Here is a 10,507-nt window from a genome sequence, read left to right as displayed (position 1 = left end):
AACAGGATAGGGGACTTTATCACACGGGAGGAATTTCTCTTAATTCCGGATGAAAATAAAGTGGGCCCAGAACGCATTCACATGAATTCGCTAGTTCAGCAAATTTATATAAATTCGAATTGCATTCAAACTGACTTCCCATTGCCTGAAAATAGTTTGCCATTGCCCGAAATTGTGTGTGATCACCTCTTAAGCAATAAAGTGAAACCCCATGATTGCGTTCGGATTGACTTCCCATCGTCCGAAATTGCGTGTGGTAGTCTATCATGCAATAATGTTAAACCCCATGATTGCTTTCGGATTGCCATTGGATTATACTTCCAATTTCCCTTGTCTGATAACGTCCCCTGGTGCTTAAAGTTTTTCAGACTACAATTCCCACAACTTTTACCATTGGCCATGCTGGTTGGGCCTGATGGGAATTATAGATCCAAAGGTACCCTATCCGTGATATAGAGGCTGGACTATAGAAAAGATTGCTGTTTAAACTGGGCCAAAGCTAACAAAATGAAATTCAACACGGAGAAATTTAAGGTACTGCACTTTGGTTGGAAAAATGAAATGCACAGATGTAGGATTATGGGGGACACCTGGCTGAACAAGACTACATGTGAAAGGGATCTAGGAGTCCAAGTAGACCATAACTTGAACAGTGCGGTGCGGCAGCTAACAGGGCCAATGCAATTTTAGGCTGCATCAATGGAGGTATGGTGTCTAGATCAAGGGAAGTAATGGTGCCACTCTATACTGCTTTGGTCAGGCCCCACTTGGAATACTGTGTCCGGTTCTGGGCACCACATTTCAAAAAGGATATTGAGAAACTGGAGCCATGTGTCCAAAGGAGGGAGACTAAAATGGTGAAGGGTCTGGAAACCACGTCCTGTGAGGGACAACTTAGGAAGCTGGGGATGTTTAGCCTTTAGAAGAGGAGGTGATATGATAGCCCTGTTTAAATATTTGAAGGGATGTCACATCAAGGAGGGAGCGGGCTTGTTTTCTGCTGCTCCAGAGAACAGGACCCAATGGAGCAATGGATGTGAACTGCAGGAAAAGAGCTTCCACCTCAACATTAGGAGGAACTTCCTGACGGTAAGGGCTGTTCAACAGTGGAATAAGCTCCCTCGGAGTGTGGTGGAGTCTTCTTCCTTGGAGGTCTTCGGGCAGAGGCTGGATGGCCATCTGTCAATGGGGATGCTTTAATTGAGATTTCCTGCATGGCAGGGGTTGGATTGGATGGCCCTTGCGGTCTCTTCCAACTCTATGATTCTATGATTCTATTTGGTGATATTTTTAATAATAATAATAATAATAATAATAATAATAATTTGTATACAGCTTTTTCACGAAGGAATCAAGGAATTTTGTGCTGCTTGGTAGTGGTAGTGAGATGAAACCATTCAGGTACCAGATATTTTCAGTAATCTGGGTTTGGATATTTAAAACATTGCTTTTCTTTTTCTCGAAAATCAGATATTGAGATACTATAGACATAAAAGAAGCATGAAAATAACGTTTTTCCTCTTAGTTAATCTTATCTTATACCAGTGAAATGAATAAGGTTGTTGAAGTCAGCAAAATAACTGGGATGATAGTGGCAACAACGGCAGTAAATGAGCATCCTCTTGTATAAAATATAATTATACTGGTATAAAGTTCGTTTTGCAAAAATGAGCAGCTAGACATTTCTAATTACTGTATTCTTTTATAGTAGGAAAATTTTTAAAGCGATGCAAATGCCATAAGACATTCCCCAGTGAAGCAGAGCAATTGGAAGGTACAGACAGTCATATTTTTGGCCTAATCTCTTTGACAAACTCTCCTTTAAGCAAAATAGTAGCATAAGTAACAGTCAGGAATGCAGCTTGGATAAGAAGACAGAATAAACTGATGCAATGTACCGTACCTGCATTAGAGAACATTGATCATCTACTGCAGCTGCTTTTGTGCAAAGCAAAACAGAAGGCAGTACCATTAAGCATTAAATATTGCATGGGGAAAAAAAAGATACTTTGTCCAGGGTTGTCTACATGATTAAAAAACTCTCAACTCACAGTGAATTGGGGGTGATCCAGACACATGATATTCTGACCAATTTGTGGCAGGTGAGGGGCTTTTAGGTGCCTAAGGATTTTAATCTGCAGAAAAAAGAAACTTCGGGCCCGTACAGACAGGCCAAAATAAAGCTGCTTCGGGTCACTTTGGAGGTATGCATTTTAAATGATGCATGCGTCCTAAGAGGCCAGAGGCTGTGCCAAAGCTGTGATCCAGTCCTTAGTACTGGAGTGTGGCTTTGGCGTGGCTTCTGGTCTCTTAGGACACATGCATCATTTAAGCAGCATACCTCTAAAGTGACCTGAAGCAGCTTTATTTTAGCCTGTCTGTATGGGCCCTTCGTTTTCTCTGGATTTTCCAGGAAAATTTGGATGAGTGGTTGTGTAACCAGCAGATTCACACTGGCGGCAGAGGGAGAAATATGTAGTGGTAGGGGCAGGGCAGACAGAGTCCAGTGTCTACATGATCAGTCCTTCCAGGAAGTGACAGTTCTCAAGAGATGTGAAGTTTTAGTGGCTTGTTCGGCATTTTTTAAAGGATGCTGTATTTGTGCACATAACTGGGTATCAGTATTAGGGAAAACAGATGGGTAGGAAGGGACAGCTTGAAGCTAGTTTTACAGATTTGGACTGCAGCATCCACATGCTGTGGTCCCAGTCCGCCTTGAACCGAGCCAAAAAAGAAGTGGACAAGATAAGATACACTCCTATTTTGGCCTCAGCCCCATAGTGGCTCTATGACACTCCGGGCGGCTCCAATGCCGCCTGGACACAGGGTTATTTCATAGTGTGAATGGGCCCTCTGTATACTGTTTTATCTGGACAAAACTTTTAGGCACTTCCTTGGAACAGCAGAAAACAATTCCACTCTGTCTTTCAGTTGACATCCTTTTAGATAACGTTGTCTTCTCATCTCCAGGTTAAACATGACCAGCTTCCTTAAAGGCTTTGGTTTCCATATCTTCAACCATCTTTGTTCCAAAATGCACTGTAGAAATAACACAGTTTGAGACCACTTTTACTGCCCTGGCTCAGTGCTAGGGAATCCTGGTAACTGTAGTTTATTGTGTCACCAGAGCTCTCTGGCAGAGAAGGCTAAATGTCTCACAAAACTACAGTTCCCAGGATTCCCTACCACTGGGCCTAGGCAGTTAAAGCAGTCTCAAACTGGATTACCTCTGCAGTATGTTTTAGACCATTGTCACCCCTGCACACTTTCTAGCTAATCTATAACCACCCAGAACTGGACACAGTATTGCAGGTAAGGTCTGACTAAAGCAGAAAAAAGTAGTATTATTATATCCCTTGTTCTGGACACTATAGTTGGACACTATAGCTCATAGGCTGCTTCTTTTGTTGATGCAGCCTAGAACTGTATTGGCCTTTTTGCAAATGCATCACATTGGAGATGTGCCCTGACCTCTCATCAACTCAGCTGGAGCTTCATTCTAAAACTCTCACAGTTAATATTACTGTGACAGTATCCAGACCGGTACAAAGCGCCGGCCTGGATCCGTGCTAGGGTTGCCTCGTGGCATCCTTTCCAGACACCCCTCAACCCTAGCACGTAACCGCGGCATTGTAATGGTGGCGCCCTGTCTACATGGGCGCCACCATTACGACGTCATGGCCGCGCTGCAGCCAAACGGTGCCGCGCAGACGCGATGTCCTGGCGCTGCTGCAGGGCGCTTGTGGTGCCCTTTCAGCGGTGCCAGAAGGAGCTCCGTTTTGGAGCTCTTTCCACCGCGCGTATCGCAGGCATGGCCTTTAAACAGCCGCACCAGCGATTCAGAGAGAAAGGGGCCAAGTGGCCCCTTTCTCCCTTTCCCCACCGCTGTCGGGGTGTCCTTGGGCCATGAAGCCCCAAGGACACCCCTTTCCAGGCTGTGGGGAAGTGGCTTTTTGCTGCTTCCCCGAGGCCAGAAAAAGCGGCGGATCAGGGCCTGCGGGGCTGCCACTGTGGCAGCTGAGGCCCTGATCCGTTGGGGAAAGGGGCGGTTGTAGGCCACCCCAAAGGGGCGGTCTGTATCCCGCCTGTGAATGCTTCCACCTTTCGACTATTAAATTAGGGAATGAAAACCCTAGCCAGGATTGCACTCCAGGTACTGTCAGCCCCAGTCAACCAACACATGGTCAGGTACAGTTGAGGTTAGAGTCCAACACATATGTAGGGCTACAGAGCTTCACTTCTAGTTTAACCTTAGTATGCTGCCCTGCCGTTACATGAAGTGAAACAGCTGCCTTGGGTATCTCTTTGAGGATGTCTTGAAAGAACAGCAATTTCTTATTAAGTTCAGTTTTATGATGATTTTTTTTCTATTAGGGAAAGATAAAAGTTTCTAATGGGATTTTCTGATCTGGTACCAAAACCAGCCTTATGTACCTTGACTTGGGGAAAGTAGGGTGGCAGAGATACATTCAGTGCTCTGCTTCTGGCTGTTTCTGTGCTTCTGCCTCTGCACTAATTTTGATGTGAGCATGGTGTGTATTTCATGGCTGGCTCAAGACATTTGGTGCATGTGTGGCAAACAAGATGGCATTCTGTTCCCTTGCTTTGCATAGAAGCTGGATAGATGTGTAGTTGAAAATTATTCCAATGCTTACAATAGGATTCTGTCCAGTAGCAGACTAGTTTAGGGTCACAAGGCAAGTTGTGTAGCATACACACCTCTGTTCTCCATCAGATGAGAATAGCTAGGGGATGGAGAAGGAACAGTCAGAAAGATTGCCACCACTGTTCCCCAACAGCATCTACCTGAGGTAGGTGCCTCATTCTGCTTAATAGGAGTGTTATCATTGCCCTGTCCCTCTGTCATCATGCATTATTCTGAATGTAGGTATTGTCCAGTTCCCTGGGAGGGGAGCCTTGCCTAGTGTCCTAGCTTGAGTAGCCTTCAGTTTCTTCTCTGACCCATAGCTGGGTCTCTTGGCTGAGTTGAAGGCCTGATCCTCAGATGACAAAGCTACCACCTAGCAGTTATTAACACATAGATGAAATAGATGAAAAAATCTTTCAACAACAAAGAGGGAGACAAGGGGATTTAGCTACAGGGGTAGGAGAAGGGTATTGCTTCATCAAATAAGAATTCTCTCTCCCCACATGAAAATTCCTTTCAGTCCCCAAATTTCTAGCATTGCAGTGAATGAGATGCTGAAAACTGTTCAAAAACTCTTGTATTTGCTGTGTTCACTTTCCTTTGGCAATTGTGCCTTCCCCTTTTCTTTGGATGCCTACCTATTTCTAAATGCTTTGCTGATGTTTTACGTTACTGCAGTGCTGAAAAGCTGAGGACTGAAGAAAATTTTTATGGAGGAGGGGAGTTCTTATTGAGGTGCAATGTCCTTATTTTGACCCCCCCCCCCCATAGCTACACCTCTGGGAGGGTGTAGGAATTGATATGCGCTTAGTCACACATAAAATATCTATTACTTGACCTGTATAAATATGCTTCAGCATTGTGTTAGCTGGTCTTGATAATTTTTAAAGGTTATGCAGCAGATGTTTAAAAAATGGTTAACCTGTAATCATCTACATTAGGATCAGCTGTCTAGTAATCCTAGGGAGGGAAAAATGGACAGGGTGGCTTCTGAACTCACCCAAGACTGAATTGGGCATACTGATAGCAAGAAATGTGTCAAGGGCACTTCTCAGGAACTTGAATGGATTTTTCCAGGCAGAAGAATGGCCAGAGATGTATGGAAGTGGCAGGGCAATCAATTCAAATGTCTCACACAAAGAAGTGTCATCTCCACAGGGAAGTGCCTTTGATTCCCAGTCTTTTGGGACAGTGTATCACCCACCACCAGACTCCTGCATGAAGGGATTATGCAGATTCCAGCCTCAATGTCTACATGCACTAGCACTTCCAAGCTAAGCTCACTGGATCTCCTTATTTGCGCAAGCTATTTTCCTCCCATTGAGTGCCCTTTATGGCTATGTGACCAACCATCCTTTTTAATATTAAGTTGATATCAAAAGTCAACTAGGGGTGAAGGAGGAGGACTATTCCATGATCTAACACTATTGCATTCTTACTGGAATTTATTTTCTCTCTCTCTTAACAGAAGCCAGTAGCTCTCTATATCCAGCAATGTAAAGGGGGCTCAGAATCTTTAAAATAATTACACTTGTGCATCCCTTTTTGTGGACTTGGAGTCTGCAGTCTCGCACGTTGCAGGAGGGACAAGTGAGAAGGGATAAAATGGTGGCATGCACTTGCTTGCAGCCCCATGCACGCACCTCAGGTGCACACCATTATTTTCAATGGGACATAAATATTTGTGAGTCACCATTTTCGTAGGGGGCCCTTGGAAGGGCTACTGTATATCTTGTTTGCATCTTGGAGGGAAAATAATATCATATGTAAAGCTGATGGGGTTTCTGCTGATCCTCTCTAGAAATCACACCAGGCATTGGCCTGTCTTTGGTTTTATTACATTCCTAATGTTTTCCACTCTGTTTGAATCCTACCAATGTTTGTTGATTAACAGAAAATAAAGAGTGGATTCTTTTACTGAATGGCAATCACCACTTAATTAGACTGGATTTGGTTCCACCTTCCTCCTCCCTTCTCTTTAGCAAGAGATGATAGCAAATAAGGAAAACCATCCCATCTGCTGTTCATAATTGTTCTGCTCAGAGTGATGCTTAACAGCCCAGGAAGGGTTTTTCTCACTAGGATTTCCTGCTGGTACTGGCCTGTTGGTATCTCATTGCACCAAGGGAGGTAGGACTTAACCAGCAGGCAAGATGACCTTTAGATGCACAGCAGCAACAGGAAAGGCAGTGTGAACAAGCCAACAAAAATGTGCTCTGAAAGCAGGGGAAATACAGAACCAATTATTCAGACACTTATCAGATTGGAAGGTTAGATCTTGAAAAATTGTCCCAGTTCCTTTGACAATCAGCATTCCTATAACCAAACCTATAGAATCTACAGTCCTGAGGAAGCACACCTGGAAGTAAATCCATCAAACTGTGGGATTTGCTTATGAATTTGTTGTTGTTAACTGTCCTTGAGTCAACCACATCTCATGGCAACCCTGTGGGTGAGAGATCTCCAAGGTCCCTTGTCCTCAACTGTTCTATTTGTGTCCTGAAAATTCTTTCCTGTCACCTCCCTGATTGTGTCTATCCTCTCTTTCTGCTGCCTTCTGCCTTCTCTGGCATTATTGTCTTTTTTTTGTGATTCATGCCTTCTCATGATGTTGCCAAAGTACAACAGCCTTGGTTTGATCATCTTGGTTTCTAGGGAGAATTCAGGCTTCATTTGATTTAGAGCCCATTTGTTTGTCTTTTTGGCCGTCCATAGTATTCTCAGTACTCTTCTCCAGCAACACATCTCAAATTAGTGGATTGTCTTCCTACCCTCTTTCCTCACTGTCCAGTTCTCACATCCATACATGATGATGGCGAATACAGTGCCTTGGGCAATTCTAACTTTAGTGTTCAGTTGTATAGCTTTACACTTTAGGATCTTGCCTAGTTTTTTCAAGGCTGTCCTTCCTATTCATAGAAAACATCCAGGGATAGCTCTGTTGGCCATATAGCAAATGTAACAACTAGGATATTAAATTTCCTATTATTAGATTTCGCATTCTTAGTTTTCTTCTTATTTCTTGATTGCAGTCACCATTCTTACCAATGTTTGATCCAAGGTATATATGATTAAAAGCAATCTTCACCAAACTGCCATCCTTCAGCTGTGCTGAACAACAATCTTCAATATCTCCAGTCAGCATAGCTGGTTATGCTGGTTAGAAATTATGCATGCTGTTGTCCCAGACCCCTAGAATTACCTCTAAATATTTGCAGACAGCACCTTCCCTAGTTGTTTTTAAATACCAATGGAAAACTTTATTGGAATTTTAATTTAATAAAGGTTTATTACCTTTCATACTTTGATGAAATGTACTTGTCAATTTGCTTTATTTATATTGTATGGTTTTTTGTATTATATCTGGATAATCTGTTTTATGACTGTATTGTATAGCATTATATTTGTATTACTCTGTCCTTCCTCTGTGTGTGTATATTGTTTATATTTTAGATTATACACCCTTTGCAAGGCTGGCAGTTTTTATTGTTGTTTTATTTGTAAAGCGTCATGTACATTGATGGTGCTATATAAAGAAACAACAACAACAACAAGCATCATCGTCATCTGGAGGGCACCATGCTGGTGAAGGCTGACTGAAAGGAAGCATGGCACTACCTTGCAAATTCGAGCAGCTTGGTCCTATTCTTGTTCACTTGAAGGTAAGTAGCCCCATAAATGGGACTTTGTCTCAAATAACTGTATGCATGACTACAGACACAGGAAAGTAAGTATATGTCTGCCCTTGGATTTAAGAATCAAATTAGTCATTTGCTGTCATTTGCAACATTACCCTTATTACCAGCCTTCCTGAAGGTGAGGGCATGTTCTGTTTTATCAAAACAGCAATTAAAAAATGAAAAGAAGATTTCGACATACATTTCCCCCAGTTTCACATCACTGAAAATCTTGAAGAGATGACAAAGAAGTGGCTTCAAGCTGGTTTGCATATTAATGTATGGAGCACAACTTTCAGCCTGGGGTATGGAAGACATATTTAATAGAAACAGAATATAAATGGTTAGTGATAACTGGCAGAGCTGCATTAGCTGTGTTGCCAGGAAGAAGAAACAACATGGAACTAGGTTAAAATGTAATTAATCATGGCATTAAGCTGTTGCCTCCCATTTGTCTCTCCATCCCATTCAATCTCTTTGGCAAATATGAATTGGATGTTCATCACCACTTCTTAGAATTCTAAGGACACTGAGTCATTCTGGTGTTACTGTTGCTGGGATTGAGAAGACCCGGGTTCAAGTTCTCACTCAGCTTACTTGGACTGCTCACTATCTCCCAATCAAGTCTACCTCATAGGGTTGTTGTGTGAGTAGAGAATCGTGCATGCTGACTTGAGCTTAGTGTTGTCAGGTTTTCAAAACAACAATAAGGGACAGCCAAAATTCATGACATGCAGGGCTGACAATCAGGAAATAGCTATTTACAAGTTTGTGCTCCACCTAGAAACAAGATTGAAGTATTGTTTTTAGTTTACTTAGTCATGTATTTCTCTATAAAATTAACACATTGCTGGCATTCATAAATTATATGATGCACACATTTCTGTCTTTATAGAAAATTGGGGGGCATTTTTGTCAGTGCATATGAAAGGAAAAAGCCTTCCAATTCTCCTATAGGGACAGTCCTTTAATAAGGGACACCTGCCAAGCCTGTAACGGTGATACTTTTTAAACTCTCAAATAAGAGATATCTTTCATGTTAAGGGACACCTAAGAACCATACTTGAGATCCTTGAAAGGAAGGCAGGCTATACATCTAATAAATATATTCTAACCAATCGTAACACATTTTCTCAGAAGTCAAACCATTGCAATTACCTTCAAAATGAACTTCATTGGGACAGTGATGTTAACTACCTCCTCAGCCTTTACTACAAAATTAAATGGTTCATTATGAGCTTCATCTTGGAGAAGTCTCCCCAACTCCACATCTCAGAAGTCTTCTTAGTGATTAGAAAAACACATAAGCAATATAAACTAATTATCCTAAGAACACATTCCCTTTTATCTAAAGCCATTACAAAAAGGAAAAAAAGAGCAGTTAATTTCATCAGATTATCTGTCAACAGAGGCAATTGCTTTGTTAGGAAACAGAAATGGTTAAGACACCTTTGAAGCTTGTTGATATCCTTTTATTGTATTTTTGGTATAAGGGTTCCTCTATAGACCTCCTGAGCATTTAATTAAATTTTGAACCAAACCATTTAGAGGTCAAAACACTCATCATGGTCTGCAAACTGTTTGTTGCCTGATGTTATATTTAATATTCATACTTAGTATTCATACTTGGAATTCTTATGTGGTCTTCTGGAAATGGGAACAAGAAAATTCAAAATTATTCTTCAGTGTCATTCTGCATGGTGCCAGTTATATTCTATTAGATTTCTTATGCTTTTGTTGGATGGATTATTATCTTCAATATGTTTGTAACACATTATTACATTAATAACATTTTAAAAACACAGAGGCAGTCACTTCCATCCAACACAATAGCACCATTCTAAGAAGCAGAGATCTACAGATATACTTCCAATATAACACATTAACCAACATGCTACAATGAATTGTGTTACAATAGCGATTTACCATTTTACGTTTTAAATAAGTGATTGCCTGGTGGGTAGCTAACATTCAAAATTAAAATGGTTTGAAAATGCTGCTGCTCAGTGCCAGGTCCATGAATGATAAAACAACTGTCAATCTGGATTTAATTCTGTTGATGATGGATGAACATGCCAACATGGCCTGTATCACAGGGCTGGGATGAAGTTGAGGACATTAATCTCTCTCAATTTTGCCCACCAAGGTTCTCTATGCAGCAGGATATGTGCCCTGGGGAGTG

Source organism: Sceloporus undulatus, chromosome 1 (assembly GCF_019175285.1).
Source record: "Sceloporus undulatus isolate JIND9_A2432 ecotype Alabama chromosome 1, SceUnd_v1.1, whole genome shotgun sequence".
Lineage (NCBI taxonomy): Eukaryota > Metazoa > Chordata > Lepidosauria > Squamata > Phrynosomatidae > Sceloporus > Sceloporus undulatus.
The sequence above is the reverse complement of the archived record's forward strand: the minus strand, read 5'-3'. Positions refer to the sequence as shown.